This window comes from Rutidosis leptorrhynchoides, chromosome 8 (genome assembly GCF_046630445.1).
Source record: "Rutidosis leptorrhynchoides isolate AG116_Rl617_1_P2 chromosome 8, CSIRO_AGI_Rlap_v1, whole genome shotgun sequence".
NCBI lineage: Eukaryota > Viridiplantae > Streptophyta > Magnoliopsida > Asterales > Asteraceae > Rutidosis > Rutidosis leptorrhynchoides.
The window spans coordinates 18,503,598-18,517,295 of record NC_092340.1 but is presented as its reverse complement, the minus strand read 5'-3'; positions in this window follow the sequence as shown (position 1 = coordinate 18,517,295).

Below are 13,698 nucleotides of genomic sequence, written 5' to 3'. Positions count from 1 at the left end.
TGATAAGAATCACCAATACAACAACAACATCAATTACAACAATAATCGCAACAATTATCCCAACAATCGCAACATCAATCGCAACTACAACAAACGGCCCAACAATAACAACAACAACAACAGCAACAGCAACTACAACAATCATCCCAACAACAATAATAACCGCAACAACAACAACAATCAGAAGCAGCTATGCCAAAGGTGTGAAAAGTATCACTCGGGGTTCTGCACCAAATTTTGCAACAAGTGTAAAAGAAATGGTCATAGCGCGGCGAAGTGTGAGGTCTACGGACCAGGGGTTAATAGAACGAAAGGAACAAATGGTGTCGGAACGAGTAATGGCGGAGCAAGTAGTGTCGGAGCAAGTTATGCCAATGTAGTTTGTTATAAATGTGGAAAACCGGGCCACATTATTAGAAATTGCCCGAACCAGGAGAACACGAATGGACAAGGCCGCGGAAGAGTTTTCAATATTAATGCGGCAGAGGCACAGGAAGACCCGGAGCTTGTTACGGGTACGTTTCTTATTGACAATAAATCTGCTTACGTTTTATTTGATTCGGGTGCGGATAGAAGCTATATGAGTAGAGATTTTTGTGCTAAATTAAGTTGTCCATTGACGCCTTTGGATAGTAAATTTTTACTCGAATTAGCAAATGGTAAATTAATTTCAGCAGATAATATATGTCGGAATCGAGAAATTAAACTGGTTAGCGAAACATTTAAGATTGATTTGATACCAGTAGAGTTAGGGAGTTTTGATGTGATAATCGGTATGGACTGGTTGAAAGAAGTGAAAGCAGATATCGTTTGTTACAAAAATGCAATTCGCATTATACGAGAAAAAGGAAAACCCTTAATGGTGTACGGAGAAAAGGGCAACACGAAGCTACATCTTATTAGTAATTTGAAGGCACAAAAACTAATAAGAAAAGTTTGCTATGCTGTTCTAGCACACGTCGAGAAAGTACAAACTGAAGAAAAGAGCATCAATGATGTTCCCATTGCAAAAGAATTTCCCGATGTATTTCCGAAAGAATTACCGGGATTACCCCCACATCGATCCGTTGAATTTCAAATAGATCTTGTACCAGGAGCTGCACCAATAGCTCGTGCTCCTTACAGACTCGCACCCAGCGAGATGAAAGAATTGCAAAGCCAATTACAAGAACTTTTAGAGCGTGGTTTCATTCGACCAAGCACATCACCGTGGGGAGCTCCTGTTTTGTTTGTCAAGAAGAAAGATGGTACATTCAGGTTGTGTATCGACTACCGAGAGTTGAACAAACTTACCATCAAGAACCTCTACCCACTACCGAGAATCGACGACTTATTTGATCAACTACAAGGCTCGTATGTTTATTCAAAGATTGACTTACGTTCCGGGTACCATCAAATGCGGGTGAAAGAAGATGATATTCCAAAGACTGCTTTCAGAACACGTTACGGTCATTACGAGTTTATGGTCATGCCGTTTGGTTTAACTAATGCACCAGCTGTGTTCATGGACCTTATGAACTGAGTGTGTGGACCATACCTTGACAAGTTTGTCATTGTTTTCATTGATGACATACTTATTTACTCAAAGAATGACCAAGAACACGGTGAACATTTGAGAAAGGTGTTAGAAGTATTGAGGAAAGAAGAATTGTACGCTAAGTTTTCAAAGTGTGCATTTTGGTTGGAAGAAGTTCAATTCCTCGGTCACATAGTGAACAAAGAAGGTATTAAGGTGGATCCGGCAAAGATAGAAACTGTTGAAAAGTGGGAAACCCCGAAAACTCCGAAACACATACGCCAGTTTTTAGGACTAGCTGGTTACTACAGAAGGTTCATCCAAGACTTTTCCAGAATAGCAAAACCCTTGACTGCATTAACGCATAAAGGGAAGAAATTTGAATGGAATGATGAACAAGAGAAAGCGTTTCAGTTATTGAAGAAAAAGCTAACTACGGCACCTATATTGTCATTGCCTGAAGGGAATGATGATTTTGTGATTTATTGTGACGCATCAAAGCAAGGTCTCGGTTGTGTATTAATGCAACGAAGGAAGGTGATTGCTTATGCGTCTAGACAATTGAAGATTCACGAACAAAATTATACGACGCATGATTTGGAATTAGGCGCGGTTGTTTTTGCATTAAAGACTTGGAGGCACTACTTATATGGGGTCAAAAGTATTATATATACCGACCACAAAAGTCTTCAACACATATTTAATCAGAAACAACTGAATATGAGGCAGCGTAGGTGGATTGAATTGTTGAATGATTACGACTTTGAGATTCGTTACCACCCGGGGAAGGCAAATGTGGTAGCCGATGCCTTGAGCAGGAAGGACAGAGAACCCATTCGAGTAAAATCTATGAATATAATGATTCATAATAACCTTAATACTGAAATAAAGGAGGCGCAACAAGGAGTTTTAAAAGAGGGAAATTTAAAGGATGAAATACCCAAAGGATTGGAGAAGCATCTTAATATTCGGGAAGATGGAACCCGGTATAGGGCTGAAAGGATTTGGGTACCAAAATTTGGAGATATGAGAGAAATGGTACTTAGAGAAGCTCATAAAACCAGATACTCAATACATCCTGGAACGGGGAAGATGTACAAAGATCTCAAGAAACATTTTTGGTGGCCGGGTATGAAAGCCGATGTTGCTAAATACGTAGGAGAATGTTTGACGTGTTCTAAAGTCAAAGCTGAGCATCAGAAACCATCAGGTCTACTTCAACAACCTGAAATCCCGGAATGGAAATGGGAAAACATTACCATGGATTTCATCACTAAATTGCCAAGGACTGCAAGTGGTTTTGATACTATTTGGGTAATAGTTGATCGTCTCACCAAATCAGCACACTTCTTGCCAATAAGAGAAGATGACAAGATGGAGAAGTTAGCACGACTGTATTTGAAGGAAGTCATCTCCAGACATGGAATACCAATCTCTATTATCTCTGATAGGGATGGCAGATTTATTTCAAGATTCTGGCAGACATTACAGCAAGCATTAGGAACTCGTCTAGACATGAGTACTGCCTATCATCTACAAACTGATGGGCAGAGCGAAAGGACGATACAAACGCTTGAAGACATGCTACGAGCATGTGTTATTGATTTCGGAAACAGTTGGGATCGACATCTACCATTAGCAGAATTTTCCTACAACAACAGCTACCATTCAAGCATTGAGATGGCGCCGTTTGAAGCACTTTATGGTAGAAAGTGCAGGTCTCCGATTTGTTGGAGTGAAGTGGGGGATAGACAGATTACGGGTCCGGAGATTATACAAGAAACTACCGAGAAGATCATCCAAATTCAACAACGGTTGAAAACCGCCCAAAGTCGACAAAAGAGCTACGCTGACATTAAAAGAAAAGATATAGAATTTGAAATTGGAGAGATGGTCATGCTTAAAGTTGCACCTTGGAAAGGCGTTGTTCGATTTGGTAAACGAGGGAAATTAAATCCAAGGTATGTTGGACCATTCAAGATTATTGATCGTGTCGGACCAGTAGCTTACCGACTTGAGTTACCTCAACAACTCGCGGCTGTACATAACACTTTCCACGTCTCGAATTTGAAGAAATGTTTTGCTAAAGAAGATCTCACTATTCCGTTAGATGAAATCCAAATCAACGAAAAACTTCAATTCATCGAAGAACCCGTCGAAATAATGGATCGTGAGGTTAAAAGACTTAAGCAAAACAAGATACCAATTGTTAAGGTTCGATGGAATGCTCGTAGAGGACCCGAGTTCACCTGGGAGCGTGAAGATCAGATAAAGAAGAAATACCCGCATCTATTTCCAGAAGATTCGTCAACACCTTCAACAGCTTAAAATTTCGGGACGAAATTTATTTAACGGGTAGGTACTGTAGTGACCCGAACTTTTCCATGTTTAAATATATTAATTGAGATTGATATTTACATGATTAAATGTTTCCAATATGTTAAGCAATCAAACTTATTAAGACTTGATTAATTGAAATAGGTTTCATATAGACAATTGACCACCCAAGTTGACCGGTGATTCACGAACGTTAAAACTTGTAAAAACTATATGATGACATATATATGGTTATATATATAGTTAACATGATATTATTATATGCAAACATATCATTAAGTATATTAACAATGAACTACATATGTAAAAACAAGACTACTAACTTAATGATTTTGAAACGAGACATATATGTAACGATTATCGTTGTAACGACATTTAATGTATATATATCATATTAAGAGATATTCGTACATCATAATATCATGATAATATAATAATTTAAAATCTCTTTTGATATTATAAACATTGGGTTAACAACATTTAACAAGATCGTTAACCTAAAGGTTTCAAAACAACATTTACATGTAACGACTAACGATGACTTAACGACTCAGTTAAAATGTATATGCATGTAGTGTTTTAATATGTATTCATACACTTTTGAAAGACTTCAAGACACTTATCAAAATACTTCTACTTAACAAAAATGCTTACAATTACATCCTCGTTCAGTTTCATCAACAATTCTACTCGTATGCACCCGTATTCGTACTCGTACAATACACAGCTTTTAGATGTATGTACTATTGGTATATACACTCCAATGATCAGCTCTTAGCAGCCCATGTGAGTCACCTAACACATGTGGGAACCATCATTTGGCAACTAGCATGAAATATCTCATAAAATTACAAAAATATGAGTAATCATTCATGACTTATTTACATGAAAACAAAATTACATATCCTTTATATCTAATCCATACACCAACGACCAAAAACACCTACAAACACTTTCATTCTTCAATTTTCTTCATCTAATTGATCTCTCTCAAGTTCTATCTTCAAGTTCTAAGTGTTCTTCATAAATTCCAAAAGTTCTAGTTTCATAAAATCAAGAATACTTTCAAGATTGCTAGCTCACTTCCAATCTTGTAAGGTGATCATCCAACCTCAAGAAATCTTTGTTTCTTACAGTAGATTATCATTCTAATACAAGGTAATAATCATATTTAAACTTTGGTTCAATTTCTATAACTAGAACAATCTTATTTCAAGTGATGATCTTACTTGAACTTGTTTTCGTGTCATGATTCTGCTTCAAGAACTTCGAGCCATCCAAGGATCCATTAAAGCTAGATCCATTTTTCTCTTTTCCAGTAGGTTCATCCAAGGAACTTAAGGTAGTAATGATGTTCATAACATCATTCGATTCATACATATAAAGCTATCTTATTCGAAGGTTTAAACTTGTAATCACTAGAACATAGTTTAGTTAATTCTAAACTTGTTCGCAAACAAAAGTTAATCCTTCTAACTTAACTTTTAAAATCAACTAAACACATGTTCTATATCTATATGATATGCTAACTTAATGATTTAAAACCTGGAAACACGAAAAACACCGTAAAACCGGGATGTTTTGGGTTAGTTAATTAAAAACTATGATAAACTTTGATTTAAAAGTTGTTATTCTGAGAAAATGATTTTTATTATAAACATGAAACTATATCCAAAAATTATGGTTAAACTCAAAGTGGGAGTATGTTTTCTAAAATGGTCATCTAGACGTCGTTCTTTCGACTGAAATGACTACCTTTACAAAAATGACTTGTAACTTATTTTTCTGACTATAAACCTATACTTTTTCTGTTTAGATTCATAAAATAGAGTTCAATATGAAACCATAGCAATTTGATTCACTCAAAACGGATTTAAAATGAAGAAGTTATGGGTAAAACAAGATTGGATAATTTTTCTCATTTTAGCTACGTGAAAATTGGTAACAAATCTATTCCAACCATAACTTAATAAACTTGTATTGTATATTATGTAATCTTGAGATACCATAGACACGTATACAATGTTTCGACCTATCATGTCGACACATCTATATATATTTCGGAACAACCATAGACACTCTATATGTGAATGTTGGAATTAGCTATACAGGGTTGAGGTTGATTCCAAAATATATATAGTTTGAGTTGTGATCAATACTGAGATACGTATACACTGGGTCGTGGATTGATTCAAGATAATATTTAGCGATTTATTTCTGTACATCTAACTGTGGACAACTAGTTGTAGGTTACTAACGAGGACAGCTGACTTAATAAACTTAAAACATCAAAATATATTAAAAGTGTTGTAAATATATTTTGAACATACTTTGATATATATGTATATATTGTTATAGGTTCGTGAATCAACCAGTGGCCAAATCTTACTTCCCGACGAAGTAAAAATCTGTGAAAGTGAGTTATAGTCCCACTTTTAAAATCTAATATTTTTGGGATGAGAATACATGCAGGTTTTATAAATGATTTACAAAATAGACACAAGTACGTGAAACTACATTCTATGGTTGAATTATCGAAATCGAATATGCCCCTTTTTATTAAGTCTGGTAATCTAAGAATTAGGGAACAGACACCCTAATTGACGCGAATCCTAAAGATAGATCTATTGGGCCTAACAAACCCCATCCAAAGTACCGGATGCTTTAGTACTTCGAAATTTATATCATATCCGAAGGGTGTCCCGGAATGATGGGGATATTCTTATATATGCATCTTGTTAATGTCGGTTACCAGGTGTTCACCATATGAATGATTTTTATCTCTATGTATGGGATATGTATTGAAATATGAAATCTTGTGGCCTATTATTATGATTTGATATATATAGGTTAAACCTATAACTCACCAACATTTTTGTTGACGTTTTAAGCATGTTTATTCTCAGGTGATTATTAAGAGCTTCCGCTGTCGCATACTTAAATAAGGACGAGATTTGGAGTTCATGCTTGTATGATATTGTGTAAAAACTGCATTCAAGAAACTTATTTTGTTGTAACATATTTGTATTGTAAACCATTATGTAATGGTCGTGTGTAAACAGGATATTTTAGATTATCATTATTTGATAATCTACGTAAAGCTTTTTAAACCTTTATTGATGAAATAAAGGTTATGGTTTGTTTTAAAAATGAATGCAGTCTTTGAAAAATGTCTCATATAGAGGTCAAAACCTCGCAACGAAATCAATTAATATGGAACGTTTTTAATCAATAAGAACGGGACATTTCAGTTGGTATCAGAGCGTTGGTCTTAGAGAATCAGAATTTTACATTAGTGTGTCTTATCGAGTTTGTTAGGATGCATTATTGAGTCTGGACTTCGACCGTGTTTACTTGAAAAATGATTGCTTAACAAATTTTGTTGGAAACTATATATTTTTAACATGTGAATATTATGTGATATATTAATCTCTTAACGTGTTTGATATTATGTGATAGATGTCTACCTCTAGAATAAGTCCCATTGACTCACCTAATAATAATGAAGAGTCAAATGTAAATTGGAATGATTCGTGGACTGATTCACAAGTTCCCGAAGAGGAACCGGAAGAAGAGTCAGAACCGGAAGAAGAATCGGAACCGGAAGAAGAATCGGAACCGGATGAAGAAATAGAACCGATGGGGGAAATAATAAAACGGTTAAGTAAAAGAAAATCCTCAACCAACCGACCAAGGTTAATTATGGTCAATGGTGTTTCCGCCAAGGAAGCAAAATATTGGGAGGATTACCAATTCTCTGATGAATCGGATTCCGACGAGAATTCCGATGATGTTATAGAAATTACCCCAACTGAATTTAAAAAGGCAAAAGAAAATAATAAGGGAAAGGGCATAAAAATAGAGAAATCTAATTCCAACCCCGATGAACTTTATATGTATCGTCAACCCCCGAAGTCCTTAAGTTGTAACAATGACCCGGGAACCTCTAAACCACCAGGTTTTTCTAAACCAATGTGGAAAACGACGGCTCGTATTATGGGAACATCATTGTAATGACCCGGACTTTTTCGATCGATTTATACTTATAAGATTAATATTTACATAAATTAAACCTTACCAACATGATAAGCAATCCAAATTGTTGAGACTTATGTTTTTGAAAAGAGTTTTACACAACGTTTGACCGTCTAGTTGACCGATGATATCACGAACTATATAACATATGATAATTATATGTTTGTGTATATATATGTATATATACATATTTAACATGATCTAAGAATGTTGTAATACCTCATTTTGTAAGAATGTTGTAATACCTCATTTTACGGCGTAAATCCGGTTTTACGGTGTTTTTCGTGTTTCCAGGTTTTAAATCATTAAGTTAGCATATCATATAGATATAGAACATGTGTTTAGTTGATTTTAAAAGTTAAGTTAGAAGGATTAACTTTTGTTTGCGAACAAGTTTAGAATTAACTAAACTATGTTCTAGTGATTACAAGTTTAAACCTTCGAATAAGATAGCTTTATATGTATGAATCGAATGATGTTATGAACATCATTACTACCTTAAGTTCCTTGGATAAACCTACTGGAAAAGAGAAAAATGGATCTAGCTTCAACGGATCCTTGGATGGCTCGAAGTTCTTGAAGCAGAATCATGACACGAAAACAAGTTCAAGTAAGATTATCACTTGAAATAAGATTGTTATAGTTATAGAAATTGAAACAAAGTTTGAATATGATTATTACCTTGTATTAGAATGATAACCTACTGTAAGAAACAAAGATTTCTTGAGGTTGGATGATCACCTTACAAGATTGGAAGTGAGCTAGCAAACTTGAAAGTATTCTTGATTTTATGTAACTAGAACTTGTAGAATATATGAAGAACACTTAGAACTTGAAGATAGAACTTGAGAGAGATCAATTAGATGAAGAAAATTGAAGAATGAAAGTGTTTGTAGGTGTTTTTGGTTATTGGTGTATGGATTAGATATAAAGGATATGTAATTTTGTTTTCATGTAAATAAGTCATGAATGATTACTCATATTTTTGTAATTTTATGAGATATTTCATGCTAGTTGCCAAATGATGGTTCCCACATGTGTTAGGTGACTCACATGGGTTGCTAAGAGCTGATCATTGGAGTGTATATACCAATAGTACATACATCTAAAAGCTGTGTATTGTACGAGTATGAATACGGGTGCATACGAGTAGAATTGTTGATGAAACTGAACGAGGATGTAATTGTAAGCATTTTTGTTAAGTAGAAGTATTTTTATAAGTGTATTGAAGTCTTTCAAAAGTGTATAAATACATATTAAAACACTACATGTATATACATTTTAACTGAGTCGTTAAGTCATCGTTAGTCGTTACATGTAAGTGTTGTTTTGAAACCTTTAGGTTAACGATCTTGTTAAATGTTGTTAACCCAATGTTTATAATATCAAATGAGATTTTAAATTATTATATTATCATGATATTATCATGTATGAATATCTCTTAATATGATATATATATACATTAAATGTCTTTACAACGATAATCGTTACATATATGTCTCGTTTAAAAATCATTAAGTTAGTAGTCTTGTTTTTACATATGTAGTTCATTGTTAATATACTTAATGATATGTTTACTTATCATAGTATCATGTTAACTATATATATATATCCATATATATGTCATCATATAGTTTTTACAAGTTTTAACGTTCGTGAATCACCGGTCAACTTGGGTGGTCAATTGTCTATATGAAACATATTTCAATTAATCAAGTCTTAACAAGTTTGATTGCTTAACATGTTGGAAACATTTAATCATGTAAATATCGATCTCAATTAATATATATAAACATGGAAAAGTTCGGGTCACTACAGGACACATCAAAGATAGTTCGGCGAATCGTTGATTGTAGGCCTTGCGATCGTTTCCGACCGCCTTCAAAGTTCTTAGCTCTTGTTCGAGCTTTTGGGTTTCTTCGCGAGGGAAATATTCAAAAATCATCTTTTCCCTTAAATCGGCTCAAGAGAGGGCATGAGCTTCATCGGTACCCACCGATTGTACATAGGTATTCCACCATGTAAGAGCGATGCCGGCGAGAGTGTGGGTGGAGTACTTGACCTTATCTTGGTCCCGACAACCGCTTATGCTAAAGACGGCCTCTGTTTGTTCGAACCATCGAGTGAGAGTAACCGGTCCCCCGATTCCATCATAAGTGTGAGGTTTGCACCCCATAAAAGCTTTGTAGGAGCACCCTTCGCTTGAGTTACCGGCCCCTTGATTGTTGTTGTTGTTATTGTTATTGTTGTTGTTGGAGGAGTGACCGGACATGGCCGCCTCTACGGCGGTGGTCACCATTCGTTGTAGTGCTTGTTCGGGAGTTTCACGGCGTGGCACACGGCGAGGAGGCATTGGTCCTTCAAAACAAAAGAATACCGTTGGTTAGTATTCTAAATAATACTAACCGTGATATGGAAATAAAGATAGAGAGAAAATTTTCCTTGACTCGCCTTAAATTCTTTATGTCATAATGTCAGAACGTTCATATGAGTCACCGTAATATAATCCCGGAAATTATATTACCCTAATTCATATGTGCATTCGACATTACTTCATATAGTCAAGGTGGCGTGTCAATCAAATTAGTCAACGTGAGATTAAGGTAGAATAAGAATAGATATGAGTAGGAGAGTTAGAGTATAAATGCACAAATAGTCAAGTAATTCCTACGTCAAGTCTATATGTCGGTTGTAGTCTAGACTCACCAATGTACCCTATGACTCGGAGTCGACACCAATGAACTCTAAATCCCTACAACCAAGGCTCTGATACCATCTGTAGCGACCCGACCAAATCATGTTTGACGGCGCCGACTACTTAGGCCCCGTTACATGGTCATAAGTCTTTAAGACAACGTTTGACCGAAAACATGTCGCATTCATTTCATAAGTATGGATGTTTCAAGGTTTACAAAGTAGTTCGACAACTAGTTACATAACAAAGTTTAAAGTACAAATGAAACATATGCGACACAATTTGAAAGTAGTCAAAAGACGCTCCACGTATGCAAGTATACACTACGTACAAAGCAAGTAACAAAAAGAAATGTGCGGAAGCATGTATCACCTAATGATCAAGGACCTGAGAAAAACATAGGAAATCTGTCAACGAAAACGTTGGTGAAATAATAGGTTTAAATAAGTAAGTGAGTAAATGTAAGTCGAACCACAAGATTTGCCACATTGATAAAAGAATAATACATTCTAAAAGTTAATATTCACGAGCACCCAATTATCAAAGCTTAACGTTTCCTTCCATAGTACCCCATCACAATAGTGCTAGAACATACACTGTTTCTCGAAAATATATTTCATCCGAATAACGGTAGCGAACCGTCCGAATGAGGGTTTGTCAAACCCATATGGCCATATAACATAAGTTCTCGCTTACACCCAGCAAGTGTAACTAATGATAATCGAATTGAGGATTTTGTTCTAAACTCGTATGTAGAATGTTTGTTTTCCCGTACTTGTGTTCACTTAGTAAAAAGAAACGTTTATGTTTTCTCATCCCAAATATAAGTTCAAAAGAGTAAAAGTGGGACTATGATCTCACCTTGAGTGCACGTATGAAAAGTACTTCACAAAGTAACGTGTGCAAAGGACAATTCTAGTCTTGACCTAAAAAAATAGGTCGTATCAATAACAGTAAACGCGATAAGTCAAAGATGTTCAATTAGTCCTATGGCTCAATACTACTCGATTATGTAGCATGTAAATCAAATTGTCAAGTTTCATGCAAGATACAAGTATAGAAACAAATTAGAAAGATTGCATAACCATTTGGTTAAGTTTGACAAAAAGTCAAACTTTGGTCGGTCAAAGTCAACGAAAAATTCAACACGTTCGGGTCGGGTCCCGAACTATTTTTCTGAGGTTTTTATTCATATATAAGCATGTTAGAATAAGTCCCATGTGAATCGAAGGTCCATAGTGTGCCAAACATTTTTCTTATTTTGACCAAGGAGGTCAGAACCTGGACACGGCTTATGCCGCGCCGCGGCCCCCAATTGTCGCGCCGCGACAATACACGGGAGCTGGTACCTGGCCAGTTTCAGTTTTTCTAAGTCCAAACCAAAATCTTTTCATGCACAAAACACAAACCGCAAACACTTAGAACTCGCACCTTATATCGTTGGAAAGCTCTTTTGACAAGGAAGACAACTAAGCACATTTCACCAACGAAAACATTATTTGCAATAACCGACTTTTCAAATCAAATGATCAATCAATGCACACATTTAATACTCAAATTTAATAAGTGCACATTTATGGTTCGGGCATTTAATGCATACATACAACACGTTGTTTTGTAGGTAATCGAGCATACAATACAACTAACTACTTACTAACAATAATTCATGGCATTCAATGCATCAAATATTCATTTCAAGCTTATCAAACCCTAACCCAAATTCACCAAAATCACTAATCATGTTTATGAAGTTTTCTAAAACAACCTACACACCAAATTGAAGATAGTGATGTTAGGAACACATTTAATACATGCATTTATAACATTTAACATCATTCAAACAACCAAATCAAACACATCAAAGTTTATGTTCATGCTAGTTACTTCAAATAACAAAATCGAACATATAAATCATATATTCATGTTAGACTTGAGCCATAGACACTAATTAACAACTTTATAAGTTAAAAACATCAAGAACACAAAATCTAGTGATTTTAGAAAGTTACCCAAATGTAATGAAATCGGTATGGAATCGAAGAGGAAGTTGCAAGGATTCCAAATATGTAATTTGTTTTGATTGAAGCTTGCTTGAACGAATTTAGATGATGATTTCTTTGTTTGGAGAATTTAAAGAAAAATGGAAAGTATGAAGAGAAAAGGAAAAATGAAAATGAAAAAGATGAATGGATGGGAGTGGTTTGACTAGTTTGACCTAGTCAAAAGTTTGGTCACATGGCAAGATTGGTCCCTCTAGTTTTAATCGGGTGCGTGAATTACCTAAACGAGATAATTTAAAACGCGTATTAACGGGAGTTGTTATAAACATATAACGGACTTTAAATAATTAAACGGAAAAGTAAACGGAAAAAGGCAGGATGTTACAATCTACTGTTTATCGAAAGCCAAGACAACAAAACAACCGCCATCACTTCTCACCCTATCTTCTTTCACGGCAAACACCACCACATCCATTACTCAACATCATCAAACCCATTTCTTTTTCTATGTTCCTGCTTACATCGAAGATCCACATCTCCCTCACTCCATCGTGACCATCATATCCACTAAGACAATCACCATACATCACCTTTAATCATCTTTATCTAAACAACACCCACTTAATGTTTTCGTTCTATTTTTTGTATACGTTGAAAGCCAATCACCGTTGATCGCCTAAACCCAACTCATTTCCTTTTCTGATTCAAAACCACACAAACCTACTACTAGCAACTTGTTTCCTCGTTACCAATGCTTCTTCTACGAATTATATCTGTTTCTATCTCAGTCAGTAAATGGTGATATACATGTTAATATTAAATAAATGATGATGTTGTTTATGATAATGGAAGATGACTAGAGAGTCACAAAAATATTAAACAAATACATGTGGGTCTGGAATATGATAGATTGCTAGCAAGTTGTCAATTATTTTAAACAGTTTTTTTTTGTGTTGTTGCCAACCAACTGTCCCAACTCCCACGTACATTATTAATCCTTCACTATTGTATTCATTTAAACACATTATTGGATCGTCATTTGCTGTCATGATTCGGTATACTGTGGACCATAGGGTATATGTAGATGGGCTGTGACTAATTTCAAGTTGGGCCGT